Source organism: Papilio xuthus, unplaced genomic scaffold (assembly GCF_000836235.2).
Source record: "Papilio xuthus unplaced genomic scaffold, Pxut_1.1 DF829758.1, whole genome shotgun sequence".
In the NCBI taxonomy this organism is placed as follows: Eukaryota; Metazoa; Arthropoda; class Insecta; order Lepidoptera; family Papilionidae; genus Papilio; species Papilio xuthus.
This window is the reverse complement of record NW_013528891.1, coordinates 131,407-150,848: the sequence shown is the minus strand read 5'-3', so window position 1 is coordinate 150,848 and position 19,442 is coordinate 131,407. Positions and strand designations below refer to the sequence as shown.

The 19,442-nt window shown below is 31.0% G+C and overlaps 1 non-coding gene across 1 annotated transcript; it reads left to right on the top strand.

Annotated features, from left to right (window-relative positions):
- The first annotated feature begins 14,055 nt into the window (after positions 1–14,055).
- TRNAT-CGU (transfer RNA threonine (anticodon CGU)) lies at positions 14,056–14,127 on the top strand. The gene has a single exon. It is a non-coding gene; the product is annotated as a tRNA-Thr (tRNA).
- Positions 14,128–19,442: the final 5,315 nt, after the last annotated feature.

Here is a 19,442-nt window from a genome sequence, read left to right as displayed (position 1 = left end):
TTTCTTATCATCTAAGCTTAAAACAATTACGGTAACAACAAATTGAACAAGCGATACAAATTAGCGGGCATTGTGTTGTCAGTGAGGCGGGAAAAGAGAAGTGAAAAGAAACCAATTATAAACGCTAGTCTGGTTTTAATATTAAAAGCATTCATTACTGAAAAAATTGGACTATTTATTTTATGAGAGCCTGATGTTCGTTACCGCGAATTTCCACTGTAGAAAAACATATCTCATATCATTATCTCTGTTTCATTCAAAGAGAAGGTAAGAGATGACAAGACGTTACTGTGTTTCTATGTTAAAGATACCTTCTTCTCTTATTCGCTTATAAACAAAGCAGTGAAAATTCTTAATTGTCTGTTTTCTTTTCAAAGTTAACAATTGTTAACATGAATATAAAAGGTAAAAGGACATCTAATTATATAAATAATTAACACGATTCAAAATTAATAACATTGCTCAATTGAAAATGTTACTAATTGCTTAATTTGCAATAATTGTATAATTATATAATTTAACAAGCCGTAGAATTAAACCCATTTATTCTGTATTTAACGTGTCGAGTTTCGTTGCATATTTCGTGCGCTCTTTTGCGAAAAACCTTCATAAATATTCAAAGGCAATTACTCGATGCTTCAAGGATTCTCACTCGAGTAACTATGTTATTTAATCACTTTTAAAAATTCAATTGGATTAACAAAAGATTCGCGTTGTTTTATATAAAACTAGCAGTCGCCCGCGACTCCGTCCGCGTTAATATAATAAAAAAAAACTTAATTAGTGTAGCCTATTTGTTCTTTCAGACTATGTTCTATACGTATGCCAAATTTAATCGAGATCCGTTCAAATATCTTCAAACACCCATCCATCCACATCACATCCATCTAAACATTCGCATTTATATTATTAGTAAATTAAATAAAAAGCAGCTCTTCAAGGCATATATTCGAAAAAAGGAATAAATACCTCCTCACCAATTTTCAGGCATATCGGTAAAGCCGTTCTTGAGTTATAAGTAGTGTAACTATAATAACACGACTTTATTTTTTTTTTAATTTAGAACTTATTGTTATTGTTCGAGGCTAATAAGATTGTTTTGATTAACGCAACATAATTAGTAATTTCTAACATAATATGACGTCATGATGTAATAAACTAAATAGTACATAATAAATATATATCTGAAAAAAAGAGAATAAATAAAAAAATAAGATATTAAACTACAGTCCTAAATAACTTTTATTAATTGTGTATAAATAGATTGATATATTACGTTGATTAATTCTAAATTAAACTAATACATAACACAAATATTTTACTATAAGATCACTGAAATATGAAACAATTTCTTGTATCCAAATTACACTCGTTTGTCTGGAATACGAAAATAACGCTTAAAATTCATAAGCGTCCGCAGCGCCCTCGTGCGTCTCAACGGCAGAGTAATTAATTATTATAAGATACGGTATTAGTCCTACATTTCTTGCAAGTCTTGCAATTTCCTGTCTGATCCAGCACGTAAACGAAACTAAGTTACAATTAATAGTGGTTTTTACGAGTAGGTTTCTGAGACCAAAGTCCATGTTTTAACATGTTGTTATTTTTCTTTCAAATAGAGGAATGACAATATATTTTATTCAAAGATTTAGGTGTCAAAACCCCACGGTTAGTTTAACTTGTCGTCTTTAAGTTATAAAATCCGAGATCGGGACCTGAAAAAGCACAATTGTGATAATGCCGTTGTTTACAAACTTAAGTAATAAGCAGGAAAAGTTTCTCTCCTTTATGAATATTGTAAGATAATATTGAATGTAAAAATGAATAACGATGTCTTGTTTAGAAGTTTTGTTCGCGCCCTATTTGTTGCGTCTTAAGAGGGAAATGGGGCGCGAACAAAGCTTCGACCTCGTAAAAACCTTTTAAAAATGAATCCATCGAAGCGCTACTTTATTGGGTTACGCTCACCCTTGTTTCTATTGTACTCAACTATTATCTATTATTTCATACATTTAAAGGGATATATATATATATATATATATATATATATATATATATATATATATACACATAACATAGTAACATATGTATAATAAAAAAAATAATTTATATTTTGTTTTTGAATATATGCTATTAATAACAGCTTGCATAGATTTATAAAGTAATGGTGAAACTATTTTACTTTTATATATATACTAGCTGTCGCCCGCGACTCCGTACGCGTGGATAGATGAAAAAACTTAATTAGTGTAGCCAACGTATCCATCCATCCACCGTTCCCGCTGCTCGTTTGCCCCTTCTGTTATAAAAAAAAAGGTTAACCTCAAAATACCATTATAATATGTATGTGAATAATTTAAGTTACCTATAAGTAGTTGTTTAACTAAATAATAACTCTACTTGTGGTCTAACTTTAAGTTTTATGACACGACTTAACTTGGTATAAGTTCGATGCACGTCACAGACTTTAGAACAATAATTTTCATTAGCACGAATTTCTCACATCAAAACTTAGATCCTTTACTTAGTTAGGACGTAGGCTAAGTTTGTTTTAAGTATGTAAGACTACTTACTAGTAGACAACTTATTCGTGTTTCTATACAATTTAATTACATTACCGATGTTTGTATCTATTTTATAAAAAAAAATACTTTCCTGAGATCTTTCTTTGAGGTCATTTCAAGTTCAAGAAGTGTAATAGTACATATTATTAAATAGACGATACTTTTAAAACCCTTTGTCACAAAACTTCCTTCAAACTGCCATCGAATTACAATGAACATAAATTTTGTTGAATTTTCGCAGATAAATTGAAAGACGACGATAAGTTTATAGATCAATAATTTTAATATTCTCTTTTATGGTAGTTTTATTTTTATGAATTTTGGTAGAAGTTAGTTTAGTTAATAAATGTTATAACTTCAGCATTCAAATATATTTAGAAATTCAGGGAAGTTAAATTAAATAAAAGTGCTATAACATTTTATCACAAAACAAGTTATTGGTATGGAATTAAAATTACTACTTTTTAAATTAAGAACAATATTTACAAACTCTTAGCTAATATTAGTCAATTAACCATCTGCTACTATTCCAACCAATGTAATATAGACAGTACATAAAATAAATTCCATACACCTACTGGTTGTATCAGTTACACATTCTATTTTAGTAACAAGCTATTTTTTCTCTCCCAATGGTCTATAAAATGTAATTTAGTGTTCCTTCGTTGCTGAGATGGTACGGGAATTAATTTGACCTCGAACGGCCATTAAACCTTCCTAATATGACGTAGTAACTTAAATTGTCTAAGATTATCTTCATAGCCTAAATTTTAGAAAAACTAAAACGAAATATCGCATTCGATATTCATAATTTACACCAGAAAATATTATCATAAAATAAATTTCCGTTTGTAGTCAGAAGAAAGGGCTAGTAATAAATATTAAAACATGCGAGCTAGTAGCTACCTGGATTCGCCGAAACAGCGAAATTACCGTTGCGACGAAAGAGGTGGAAAGGGGACTAAAATTTGTACTACTCATAAACCAAGCAAGCAAAATATATACTGAAAAGATAAATACTTATTTATTATATTAATATAACACTTAAATTAATCTATTAATCAGAAGTCCTCTAATTAATCACTCTGAGTGTAACATGTTCGGGCGATGTAAATCAAATTGTTTCGCAAAGTAGATATCTGAGGAGAGACGTGCCTTGCAAACTAAATGCTTCATTCAGCTGTACATATTATAAATACTGTCTGTACTTTCACAGATTTGTATGAATAATATGATAATATACTTAATAAGCTGGACGAGAAAAAAAACTTATAGTGTTTTGAGATATTTTGTTGAAGAACCAAAAGCACAAAGGTTGTGCTAACTAAGAACATTAATAAATATAGTAGTCGTAGTGTTTTTATCTAGAAATTTCTAGAAAAAAATCACCATTTAAATTTATAAAGTTTTCATCAAACAAAAGTGTAATCAAGCGACAAATCAGGCAATCCAATTGCAAATTGAAAACTCGCATATCAATTGAACGAATCGATTTCTTAAACACATTAATGTGGTTGTCCGCAGACTGGATATTCCCAAATGAATTTATAATTTACTTATAAAGCTATCTAAAGTAGCTATGAAGCAATTTTAACTATTATAACAGTTAAAATATATATATCTTTGTAAATATAAGCATGTTTAGAGATCAAATTACCTATCCAGGTGAGAGGCGCCACTATCGCCTCGCTACCTACTTTCGCCGCTTTTGGACCGATAAAATATTTGAAAAGAACTATACCTATTACTGTAATCTTAAATTTAATTCCCATAAAGTAGTTTTCCACAATTTATATGATATAGCTACCAACCTGTGTCCCCTGTATTATTGCATGCTGTGAAAGTTTACTTGAGGATCAGCGATGCGTTCACAAAAATACTGTTAAACTTTTACTGCTTTTATAAATTTATGTTCTCACAAATCGGAAGGAAACTTTATCGCTCTATAAATTATTTAAAACAGTTTACTAGACAAAATATTTTCTTCATATATATTATCTCTGCAAGGACTAAGAACCATCAGTTTGCCCACAGTTTAATAATTGCGTGGAAAAAATACTTATGAAATAAATAAAACCTTTATATACGCATTATTTAATATTTTTATGACCTGTTTTAATATATACTTCAAGAAATGTCATGAATATAATGTAAATATCATAAATTAAAGTAAATTATTTCATATTCTAATTAATCCTAAATATAACTAAAATGGTTTCCCTTTAGTTTTCGAAATTACGTTGGCAAGTTTAATTATGTTTAATTTAATTAATACTCAGTATTAGTCAATAGATGTTGTATGAATTCGTGCATGTGTAAACAACCAAATTGATCCGTTGATTAATTCCGACGCTTCGACCTGACGGCGTGTCAACAACAACCGCGTTAAATGACGTTATTTTATTTTGATTCCGCTATATCATATATGCTGACTATTTGATTTGTTACGAGAATAATTAAATAGCAATATAAAACAAATAACAAATAATTGTAAGCATTTTCTCGTAATATGTATAAAGTTGTTAAGATTATTAATTAAACGTCAACCGAAAAAAAACAATTGAACAATGATACAAGAATTTGTAAGAAACTTTAAGGTCCTTAAGTTTCTCCAGTAAAAATCAATTAGAACCCTTAAAATTTTTACCTTTTACTATGGATAACAAAGAAAAGTCTCCGTAACTAATCGTTACATCGAATGCGTTTGTTCGAGCTTTGTTCCCATCGTATAGCAATTTGCCTTTGATGTCGATATTGTTTGAAAACACGCGTTTACATTATTATTTTATTTCACATTATAGTGGATATATTGTTAGCCTCAAGACATATTTAAATGATTGTATGGCGGCAACATTAATAAATTGCACCTTATATTTTGTTTTAGATTATTAACGGAGTCAGTTTCTACTAAGTTATTTAATATTATTTTGCCCTAAAAATATTTCAGTATTTGATTTAACAAGCGATCTCCTTTCTTTGTTTAGGTTTAGTTAAATATAACTGTATCAAATATCTTGTCAATGCCGAAACTCAACAGTCGACAAATTGATAGTTGTCTTTCATTTACAAAGTCGAATTCGCGTTACGGTCGATGCATTTAATTCTTATATCACATTATGACTAAAATTATAGCTCTGTGCAAATCGATTAATCTAAATTACAAACTTCACTAAGCTACATTCTTTTTTTTGTTCCAAACAATCTACTTTGAATCATTATATAACTAATTTCAATTTCTTATGTAAATCCCAACATTGTGAAAGTGTTCTTTAGATGATAATATAATATTAATAGATACAAGAATATGTTTGTTATATTTTACATATTAAATTTAAGAGACAGAATTCCTCTTACCAAACGATTTCTGTATTTATGGGTAAAATAAAAACGCTAATGGTATCTAATGTAAATACCTTAACGGTAGTGTGGTTTCCGCTTCAAACAAATTGAGCGGCTAACTAGTCCTCTACAAACGAGTGTTGCGATGATTGATTTATCATCAAATGAAAACAACTAAACCAAAAATTTGGTGAAACAGCTCTCATAGACAAAGTTCAGTCGCTTTGAAACGAACTGACAAGTCTATAAGTCACGTAATTGTCATGCGTCAGTTCTATACATTTTTAATTACGTTATGGAATCGCTTTAGAGCGAATGCACTATTTTTCTATTTGTGTCAACCATTTCTTCATACTTTTTTTAAATGATGATAAGGGAAAAGACGTTTACTATTTCGGTTCACTAGTCTGTGAGATGTTTACTGTATCGTGTGGCACTACACTAATATAAAATTCATTACACCCGTGTATTGAGCTTTACCTCAGCTGAATTTCAGGTCCAGTGTCTATTTGGATACATTGCCTAAAACTGTTTATTTTGTTTTGTGAATTACATGAACTTTTGATTTATAATTTTAATAATTTCTACAAAAAAGCTTTTAAAAAAATTGATGACGACATGTTTTATGAAGTCGTAAAGTGATCAACGTTCCGCTCGTAAAGTTTGAAGCAAGGATACAAACCCATTACGAGATGTGAAGACAAATTGCTCGCAGACACGACATGCTCTTCAAATGTATCATATACTTTTATTTTATTGAACACACGACTTACCAAACCATTCAATCACCTCTTGTCTATTGTTATACAGTTTATTTTTATCATGTTTAAAATATCAATATTACGGAAGTTAATGATGTCAATAGGATAGAAGCTGATTTGATTAACAGTATCAATAGTACCAATGTTTAGAAGTCAATGTCACGTACAATAAAAAGTTCCCATCGGTACCTCAACTAAAATTGAAGATCTAAAGATCAGGACACGGTTAATATGTGAGAAACAAATCAGTGAATCGGCACACAGATCAGTATAATTTGTACCTGAACTGTAAGTCAACAAACAACTTGCGGCTCATCGAATCACATGGTTACAGTGCATCGCGATGAACTGCCGATTTTGATGTTGACTCGAAACTCAATGATTCAAGTTTATGTGAACTGAACTTTTGAATCGATTCAGACGTGAGTATATCAAAGTCACTAAAGTTATATTAACCATTTAAGTATCAAAGAAAATGGATTCGTGACATCCACTGAACTATTACTGATTTAGTATTGAATAATAGATGAATACATTAAACAATAGGCAAGTAAACATCAAGGAGAGGCTCGATGTCCACAAAAGCTTTGAGTAGCAGAGCACCGTTTAATCGGCTTACTAACGTAGTGTTTTGTTAATTAGTTTCGTCTTTGAGCCTTCCGTCTTTGTATTATTGTAAAGGAAATTGTGCCCAAATTGTGAATATAAATGATGGAATTTGAAATACTAATTAAAGTCAATGTGGTCCTGTTGTTGTGGGATGTCTTTTACCAAATTATAGAGTTGATATACTAAAGAATGGCGACCTCTTTGGTCATGTGTTTACATTACATTGAATAATTATTTAAATAATCATCATTTTCGAGAATGTCGTGTAACTAAAGATGATGTAAGTTTATCCTATGTAAATAAGGTTTAAATAACTATAATACAAAGAAAAATTATCTTAAACATATTGTAATGCGCAACGAAAATAAAAACTTTTTAATTACTTTGTTTTGTTGAATCACTAAACTCTCGAGTACAATATTTATTGTAATACAAATATATGTAAAAATATAAGCTATAATTATAACATTTAGAGTGAATACGTGTTAAATATAACAAGTAAAGTAAATGTTTAATAAAATGTGCGTACATTTTGATATTATTGCAAAATCACTCTTGTACGCCCAGAGTTAAAAAAGCAAAACTACGCCATCAAAAACGTCGTATCTTAAAATCGCTGACATGAACTGATAGAAATGCATTCGTTCTATTTGAACGGTTTAACGCGGGATGGAAAAGCACCCGTGCGTTTGAGGGCTCACTGTTCATACATTGCTTAACTTAACTAAGATAATAAGATAAGTGTAGGTAGCAGCTGCTCTCAAATTCGATTAGTTACGTGTACAACCGGCCTTAGTGTGGCCGCGCCATCTATAATGCTATTACGGAACTAAAGCGACATTATAATACTGCCCTACGATTAGCTAAGCAATTGAACGTATAGTCAAATAATTACATTCACTACCCACTTAGGAGCGAATGTTGTATAGCAAATTGTCAATTGTGCAATTTAGCTCTTACAGTTGTTGCTATGACAACGAACTAATTTAATTGGGAGTCTCAAATGACATTTCACTGACATGGGTAATAAATATATGTCCTCAACTGTACATTTACTAAAGAAGATTTGTTTAGACAAGTTAAGGTTGTACATCAGGATGTATAATTTTTGCTAAAACAATATTTTTATCTGATAAATCTGATGATTAAAAAATGTTTTATATTTTACATAAAATCATTTTTATTTTCACTATTTTAACTATAACTTACTTTTGTTTTACACTAAAAATAAAAGTAACATAATTAAATAGGGGAAAAATTGAAAACTTTCGTCATATTTTGTTGATGGTTTCATTAAAAATATCTTTCAGTAGAAAGTATTGTGTTGAATATCAAATTAATGAGAGAAAATTAATAACCCTTTCGTAATAGGAGATGGGCAGCGCCGGTGGCGGGAAAATGAAAGCCGTTTAAAAATATATCTTTAGTATAAAGTATATCGTTAATCAAATGTGCGATTCTATTTGATAAGGGTCGCTTATAAAAGTATAAAGCGAACAAAGAATCATTCACTGAGCTACACAATACACTATTGAGTAATCTTTTAACGTCAGAAATATATTATTCAAATGCTAGCTGACGCCCCCGACTACGCCCGCGCGAGTTTAAATATTAGATAGTAGCCTATTCTCAGACCAACTGAATATGTGTCCAGCTGTTTCAGAGGAGTATGGTTACAAACATTGTGACAAGAGAATTTTATATATAAGATACACAAATGCATCTATATATTACATAGATATAAATGATTGTATTATATGATGTTAACCTCTGGAGAAACCTACACTGTCTCGTGTTGTTTTTACTATAAACCTTCCAATTATCTAAAAAAACACGAAACATGACTACATATGTAAACTCATGATTTTTAGCCTATTTTCTACAGCACAGTTATCTTATGTCTTCATTTTTGTTTGTGAATTGAACTCTCCAAATCGTCAAACTAATATCCGAAAACATTGTTTAGAGTTAATCATTTCCATTCAAACTTTTCCACTTTATTTCGTATAGAATAATCTACATAAAAGTTGTCTTAAAACTTTTGTCCTTTGGGGACTATAACGAGTATTATAAGTTGTTTTCCTCGTACTGAGTTCTTTACGCGTTCACATCATTGACAGCAATGGAGAGGGAACGTTGTGTAAAACGATCTTAACTTTCCCTTACAAATTATTTGTTGCTTTGATGGATGCTTTCATAAATTGTTGATAACATTATTGTAAATTAGAAAAGAAAAAGCATTATTTAACTTTATAAGTTTTCGTATATTATCTAATGAAAATAGTACATATTAAAAATAGTTGAACTTTTAACATATTAACTTCAAATCTTTTTAGTATAGGATGACAAATTATCGCACACATAGATAAGTAGATGAACTTTTGTTTGTGTCTTCTTTGCAATTACTTTTGAAATTATAATTTAATTAGCATCCTCAATTAGTGCGTTTCACGAGTCTAAGCGACGAATTATAAAGACAATTGAGTTAAAATACCATTATCAATGGATTTTGTTTAGAAGTTTCCACATTGGGTCTATGCATCTTTATTACAGCAAACAAAATCTACAGACTCTTGGTCTGTACTCTTTCTTGCACATATTTATTATGCTCAATTACAATAGTGTATTTTATAAAATTGTTTTGAATTTTCTTTAAGTTTCTTACAATAAGCTATGGTCATGAAGGAAGGAGCGTTACGAGACTTTACCGATCTTCAAGAAAAAAGAACGGTCTATGCATTGAACTACTGATGTTAACTGATGATATATTCTCAATTGCGTAATGTTATTGTTTAGGAATTTAATATTTTATACAACAATGGAATTAAAATTAGTACAGCTCAATGCGTCACTGATTTTCAAAGCCATTTTACTCTCCGTTAAATTTAACAAAGCTTTAGTGCTAGCATAATTGAAATTAATTCAGAAATCGAATTAAAATTATAAAAGCTCTCTGTATTTTTGTACTGAATATGAGTCAAAGTCCCTTCCTGTTCATATGACTATTTTTTTTTAATTTTATCATCACTTTAGTTCCTTACAAATACGTTAGTCGTTTTATATCAAGTGTTTCTAAAACTATATTGCCGTATAACGATGACCATCAAACATTTATTTATGATGATAAACAAAATTATTATAATTAAAATTGACGCGACCGATCAAACTTTATCACCGCAACTAACAACAACGCGTCGTCAAAATTAACACACCAATTAACTGAACAAATAATGTATATATTTAACTTTGTTTATCTCAAATTAAATTATTTATTTAATACAAAATTTATGAAAAAACATGCCCACTATGAATACACAGCTCTGATGGGACTTTTCTTCAAATATATATTGTTGCACGCTTTATCAATACCCTGTAACGTAAATAATCTTACTTCTTACTAATATTATAAATGCGAATGTTTAGATGGATGGATTGATGGATGGATGTATTTTTATTTGAACGTATCTGCGGAACGGTTCAACGGATTTCGATGACATTGGCATATATTAGAACATAGTCTGAAAGAATACAGATGCTACTTATTAATTTTTTTTGTTAGACGGAGTCAGGGACTACAGCTAGTATGTAACACAGGTGATATAATTTAAAAACTAATATTTCATATTAAAGAGATGCAAACTATTCCACTGAACTCAATCGAAACTTTATCTTTGAAAGTTATCATACAGAGAGAAGCTACAGAAGTTGCAAATGTGGAAATGTTCTCTTATTTAAGTTTTTTTTCTCTCGCAGCATTCGATACTCAGTAATAACTTATCGTATTGAAGCAAACACTCCAGATATGAAATTTAAAGTGCACGTGACGTGTTTGCCTTCAAAGAGAACATTTGTAAAATTCTTTTATATTTTAAAAGAATCGACTGTTTCTTGTAGAAACATATTTTTGCATATTTATGTATAGTTATATGTGTTTACCAGTCTTCAATTAATATAATCAATTATGTAGATAAATTATATAATTATTGTAGGAATTTCAAGTCAGATTTTTTTTAGGCAAGAGAATTAAATTTGGTTTCCATTTACTATCAAGTATCTTACAGCAATCCTTACTCCGAATGGGGGATGAAATATACTTCCCTGACTATTCACTTTTTTTTCATTAATCGCATTGTCAGTTTAATGAAAAACTTAATTTGGAGACCACACGCGTGGGGTTAATGTCCGTCATCATGTATACACGCGGCCCTTGTTACCTTTTGTTCCTTTTGCCGTGTTAATGTTTCGGTCGAGTTGTTTGTCTGAATTCTCTCATAAAGCTTTAATTCCATGCTGTACGTGAAAGTAGATAAAGAAATATTTTAATTCAACAATCGCATGTCTCACGCAACGTACTTTCGTGTCGTTTTCATATTTAATAGACCTTCAAGTCCTGTAGACCAAATACATCTAGTTGTAAGGTCATTGGCAGGCAAGGCTGCGCACTAAATTATATTCCAACCAATTGTCGTAAAGTCGAGCTACATTTACGTAAGGGATATTAATATGACATATGTTTGTTTAAATCCCTACATGTGATGTTTGCAATTCCACAATCATTAGAAGGGTTGGCTAATGACGACTCCCTCACAAAGCGCACGGAAATGAGAGCCGCTAATCTATGCCGTGCACATACAACACTCTGGAATAGACATGGTTACGCGCCTCAATTTTCATTATGTAGATATGTATCTTTCACCTACAACAGCAAATCACATAGCCTTTTGAAAGAAATGCTTTCTGATATTATATTTGTGATATTTATAATGCTATTGTTTTTAAAATTATCTAAACCAAATATATTTTTATAAGGTCTTTTCTAGACGTTCATATATCTATGACATAGCGTACAAACTTCTATGAAGCTTATCTAAGCTCTATCTATACGTCATACCAACTCTATACACAAATCATACTGATAGCACTATATTAAGGTACAAAGCAAGCATCATTACACTTTATTTACTTGTTATATATACATTATATAATTATCTATTTTATATACTGATTTCATATATTGATAAACAGCTACGAATGTGTAATAGTTTTTTCGTACACCATATAAATGTTTTTCGATCGTTTTATAAAACTTGTTATTTTCTACATTTAATTTTAACTAAACAGGTCAGGCTATAAAGGCTTTTCGCATTAAAGTACACTCAGCAGTGTACATATTGGTTCGGTGTCTACGCGTGTGTGTATGTGTGTGTGTGTGTCGTCAATGGCACGGTGTTTACTTATGTTTCAGTGATCGTTGTGAGGTGGGGCGCCAGTGGTCGCGTATTATTATATTAAAAATAAGAGCTATTGTAATAAAATTATATAACGTTAACTCAAATGTGTCTCTCACAGTGGGTTTACATTACCGAAATAAATGTAAGAAAACGCTGAAATTTCGATGAGAGCAACTATCCGCATATAAATTATTATAGTAAACAATTTTAAAAGATAATAATTACGAAAATTGCGCAATAAACACTATAGAAAAGCATATATGACAATCAATTTGTTTAAGAATAGCAATGCCAATGGTTAAAGAAAAAAAATATTAAACAAAATCGTAACCGCTGTAAGCGGGCTCCACTTGACGACAGGCGACTAAATGTTCCATCTGACCTGAGCGTAATCGCTAAATTAGTTACGCCCCTTTCACGTCAACTGTTTACTTTTACCACAAAAGTTGGAGTTACCGGAGCTCTTGATCCACTGTACTCGATCGTTGTAATGCTACATTAGTTCAATACCACACAGGGCCGGTTTCAGCATTTTCGGCGCCCTGGGCGAGATTCTTGCGGCGCCAACTTATTTTAGTATCAGGGAAACTCTTTCAAAGATAGTTTATCTTAATAATATGGCAGACCGTAATCCTACTATTTTAGAAGTTTCCCCAACCTTTTTCATATAATATTGAATGTTTAAACATCGAAAACCATTAGAGATTTTACCTGCCATAGTCAGTCATTTAATGGTTTCTTAAGCTTTTGTTCAATCTGAAAATCGGAGTGTGATACTGTGTAATATCTGGGCATATATCTATAGTATACTTGATACGATGCGATCGCAAGATTGAACGTAAAACAAGCGACGAATCTCTGGGAACAATGGGGCGGCGCCACTGTAGCGCGGCTCTGGCATATTGTTGTAGGCCTATAAACAATTAGACATGCAATTTACATTATCAGAAATCAGTAAAACATTAATTTTTATATTATAACTTTTTCCTGCAAGTATTTTGCAAAATAACGTCCGAGGCCGACAGATAATAAAACTATTTTTTGAGGAGTTGAGGAATGATTTGATTGTTTGTCTTCATTGAATAGGCTCTGAAACTACAAAACCAATTTAAAAAAATGATTTCACCGTTGAAAAGCTACATAATCGACTGATGACATAGACTATATTATTAAGTAGATTATTTTACAAATCCGCGCAGACGAAATCGCGAGCAATCGCTTTATGTCATAATTCTAAATGATATTTAAGTCTGTGGCATATAGATTAGCGTCAGATTTCATATCCGGTGGCGACGTAAGCGACGCTGATACGATCTTTTTGGTACTCGCATCGTTCACGTCTCATAAAAGGAAATAAAAAAAACTAGCACTTGTAAAAAACATTTGAGACTTAGTTGGCGCTGTTTTAATCACCTCTTTACCCTTCTGCTGTCAAGTGATATCATCTCATATGATGGTGAACTAAGTTATTAACTCATATATATTTATGAATATATTGTTGTGTTTAGATCTTTTGAATTATACTATCTTTATTAAGTTAGTTGACAACAAGCCTCTTTAGCTCAGTGGTAGAGCACTGGTCTCGTAAACCAGGGGTCGTGAGTTCAAACCTCACAGGAGGCACAAGAGTTTTTCTTTATGCTGCTTTAAAGAAGTGGCAACGTTATATTTTTATTTCCAATATATAATAAGTATTTGTTATAACGATGATCAAAAAACGACACTGTTGTATACAGCAGAATCAAATTTGAACAGGTTTCAGTATATATTATAAACAAAAAAAAACAAAAAAAAACACTTTAATATAAGTTAATAAAATGAAAAGAATGTAAAATATCATTGACGCAGGAACTTTTCGCCACATTCAGGTCCTTATGAAAATGTGTTCTCTCGAACTTATTGTGAAACTTTCAAATTGTGGCTGAAGTTAAGAAAAACTTTCCAAAGTACCGTCAAGGTCGAACATCTTATCATTTGCATTTAGATTGATTTAATTAAACTTACAAAGTGAAAAATTGTATAATATTTTTGTTCAATAAATGTAATTTTTAATATCTTTTAATATCTTTTGACACTTTAGTTCTTTTTATAATATAGAGTTTTCTTATTAATACAATTTTGTAAATATTTTTTTAAATATATAATAAGGTAGCAAACGAGCGAGCGGCCACCTGAAATCGCTGAAATAGCGAAGTGACCGTTGCCCATAGACATACGCAATTGCATATGCGTTGCTTACCTTTAATCGACGGAGGAGAGGATGCACAGAAAGAAAATATTTTCCCTTTCCATGCATCCTCTCATCCGGAAAGTCTACTACCACACCCCATCCTTTCCTTATAAGAAAAAGGGTGGGAAGGGAAAGAGAACTAAATTAGGCGTCCGGGACGCACACTCATCAGACGAAACGCGGAATAGCTTCCACTTGACGCCTGTCTCCTGTGTGGTCGTGGTATTTCACTGGGCGAGCCGGGCAGATTCGTGCGAAGATGTTAAAGCGGGCTCTACCACTGTTTAATATAATCTAAATAAAGCTAGCAGAAGCTTATATGATTATTGAAAAGCAAAATATTGTTAAATGAAATACATAATAAAACGAATTGTCTTGTAAATACGAAATCACGTCAAATGCTTTCTACAAATCACTATACAACGCTTGATAATTTGTAAAGAAACAATTAAAATGGATTTTGTAAGTAAAGTTTTCCAGGAAAACATATTTACTGAGGATAACGCTAAAAGCATTTCCACGTAGTAACAAGAAAATATATACTCAAGAGAAGTAATTCCCACTAGAAAATTAATAAAAATGAGTTTTAGAGAAATTCAGGAAACTTGTATATGAACCACGATATGGATTTTTTCGCAGTCCGCAGTTATTGTTATCCTATCCTAGGGAATATTGTAAACGTAATTTTTATCCTAACTTGCACCTTAAAAAGCCAAGCCAAGTCGCAAGTCTTTATAAGGACATGTTTACATTCGGAAATACAAACCATTATTTAGTCCCCTTTATATTCCCACCCTTTTTTTTCATGGGAAGGATGGGGAGGGGAAGTGAATTTTACGGAGGACGTATAGGAGGGGATATATTCTCTTTCTGTGTGACCCCTTCTCCGTCACTTAAAGGTAGGCAAAGCGTCTGCAATTGCGGATGTCTCTGGGCAGCGGTCGCTTTGCTATTTCAGGGAATTCTCGTGGCCGCTTGTTCGTTTTCCTTACGATGTAAAAATCTGATTGATTGAATTTCGCTTTCTTTGGCCTGCAGGTTTATTTTTTTTTGCCAAATTGCAACAGCCAGTTAAAATCAGATGTAGTTAGCTTCACTAAGTTATAAAAATATATTTCTTACTTAGTTCTGAAACTTACTAAGAACTAGTGTTAGTATCGTCTCTAGAGAAATTATTGTAACTCTGATAATACTCTCACACTTCTATTTTACTTTATCATAGTTTATATATTCTTCATTTTTATTTTAATCAAAGCTATTAAATAGAATCTATATTATTTTTTTTATTTATTATATTTATTAGACAAGTACACACAACAGATAAATTATGCAACATTTACCAAAGTATGCAACAGAATAAATACAATAACAGCTATATATCTTGTACGTTAAAAGCGTACTGATTGCCAGTCTACGGAAAATATAATCTAAAATCCATGTGGAATTGGTTTCAATATTTTTATTGAAAGCATCAAAATTTAGTTTCATTAGAATTTGTCCCTTGTCTATTGAGAGCAACAAATTGAATTAGGCTGCCTTATTCTGGTAAATGTTATTTGATCTCATTCCAATGTCTATTGCCATCAAAGTAACAGACTGGAATATTGCGTCATCTCTTTCTATTTAATCAAATAAATAATACATAGGTTTTAAATTTTGATTAGTTTCATAAAAATAGAACTAGAGTTTTTTTTTAATATTGTAGTTTAGTTAATTTGTTTAGTAACCATTCGCACTGCGTTGAATGGTGGCCACTTTTCTTTTTAAATTAACTTTTTTTTTTAATTTTTAGTTTTAAACATCTTTTGCCAGTCTTCAGCCAGTAATTTAACAATGAAAGTTTATCTAATTTATAACAATGAGGTCTAATCTTACTTTTATTATAAATGCGAAAGTTTAGATGAATAAATGTTAGTTTGGAGATATCTCCAGAATGACAGATCGGATCTTGATGAAATTTTACACAGATGTAGAACATAGTCTAGAAGAACTCATAAGCACTAATTACGTTTTTTTTAAAATTCGGAGTCGAATAAGTCGTGGGCGATAGCTAGCTAATGATAAAATTATTATCAAAATACGTTTGCTATCGATGAGTCTAAATATAAATGTATGCTTCATCAGACGAAGATAAATTTGTTTTTTGAAATGAAAAACAACCGCATATCAATTTTTTTTTAATTAAAATTTTTATTGCACGATATTTTATTTCGTAGTTGTTGGAAAAACTTATCTGAACCGGTGTATTCATGAAACTTAATTACAATAGCTCACGAACGCCTCTTCATCAAATATGAACATGACAAAAAAGTGTCATAGATCCTTGTCGGACTGCAGTTGTGTGGTTTTGTCTTATCTCGTGTGTCATTTTCTATGCCTGAGTAATATTTACTCTATTTTCTGACAGAATTGAACGCGATAACAACGCCTTTCTCACGGGACAGTTAAGTTTGTCTTACTGTAGTTAGTGGTTCAATTTGCGTTGGGAATTGGCAGCAGATGGCTACGTCAATCTAATCGGGCACCGACGTTTGATGTATAGTTTACTTACTTCAATATACCAGAGAATTTCCTACAACACACAACGCAAACAGAGTGATCTAATTAAATTGAACTTTATATTTACGTACAACATAAATATACAAAAATATAACGAGTTCTAAAGATTCATCAACTTGAAAAGCTAAGGATATGTCTACTGTTTTATTAAATTATGTCGCCATCTTTTATATTATTAAGAAAATTGTAGTGTCTGTATTTAATATGGTAAAAAAAATCGTACACATAATATATTTGCGTTGCTGATAGAAAAACCAGTTTATAAACATTTCTGTCTGTCCGTCTGTCTACAATGCCACGTTTATACCGAGTAATCTTCGAAACGACTGGACAGACTTTAACTGGACTTGACGGAAAAATACCAAGATGTGGACGGGTATGTTACTGGTTGCTTTTTTTTTAATTCTGCGCTTACGATGTCGAGGGCGAGCACTAGTGATTATCTAAACGTTAATTTCAACATGTATAAGAAAACTATATTTATGTCTGTATTTTTCAAGAAGTATGAGAGAAATTGCACTAATATTACATGCGAGGATAAGCGGTGCATGTTACGCCGGTGTACTGGCACAACACTAGTATGTCCCCTCACTAATCATTCTGACATTTAACTTTGAAACTCGCGCCAAAGGATTGTAACTAATGATGTCTAAAAATGAATTGACTTAAAACTTTATTCTAATACAATGTTCCTTTAATTTAGAATTTGATATGTAAGAGACATAACGATGTCTGTAATCATAAACATACTTAAGAATATTGCTTGTAAATGTTTATGAAGCGAAGATCGCGCCGGCTCGTAAACCAGCCGCGTTAACATAAACTTATATCTCTTATAATTTTATGTTAAATTTTTAGCTATGTATGTTGTGGTCAATGTTACATGTCTCAATAAACCAACATAACTCACTCCCGTAACCCAGAGGGGTAGGCAGAGACCACGAACCTCCTGGCACACCTCTCTTGCTACTTCAGTCATACACGTGGTTTTCGGGTGCAATCGCCCTTCTTGAATATTTCATGGATCTGAACAGTAAAAGTCTGCCTGAGACAGCCCTGACCGAAACTGCCGCTCAGTTTCGCGCCTTAAATTGTGAGTAACAGTTTTTGAGATAAATTTTTTTGGAATAAAAACATCGTATTAAATAAAATTACCAAAGAATGCTTCAATATATTTATTTGTACATATTTTTACATCAAATAAAATGTACACAAAATACACATATCCTAGTCCAAAAGGAAGAGTTTTAAGAATTTAAAAACTAATAAAATTTTAATGTGAGTTGCCACAACCGCCGCATCTAATATAAACATATCGTCGTCCCTCCTAATCTCTTAGAGAAAAAAGAGACGCCAATATATTTCGTTGCTTCGGCAGTGACTCACGGATATACTTACTCAAATGAAATGAAATAGCTTTTAAAAGCAAATCTTGACACGAATCAAAAACGACATTTGTTTAAACAGAAAATTTTGTTTAAGAAAAAGTGTTCCAGAATTCAATGAACTCAACAAGACTCAAACGGAAGCATAATTTTTGTTTGTACTTTATTTAACGTTTTTAAAATTATTGACTAAGAAATTATTTGACTTTTAAGTGAAATATATTTTGAAAGCTTTATTTTGTACAGATTGCAACGAAAAACTTTTAAATTCAAAACATTATTTTATAATTTCTCTTTATTAATCATTAATTTATTTATTTATCACGTAAAATACTTCATTAAAATTTGGGAAAAATTAACTTATTTCACTTTTATTTCGAAATTTAGTATTTATTTTAATTTGTAGCATTTTAATAAAATAGTTATACTGTTTCATTATTTAAATAACTTATAAATAAAATAAATAGGTATATATAGTGTTACAGTCTATGCAAAAATATTATTTACAATATTTGGTCTCATAAAATTTTTAAAGATTTGTTTTTGTAAACTACACGTAACAATTTACATTTAAATAATGAAATAATGGACACATAATATTTACAATTAGACTATAAATCTAGCTAAATATGTATGTATGTACATGGTTTATTAAAAAAAAATCAGAAATTAGAAATGCAAAACATCGAGTGAAGATCGGAGAGTCGCAGTGGTACTGTTAATCTGACTTATTGAGTTTTACATATTGTTGCAACAAAAATAGT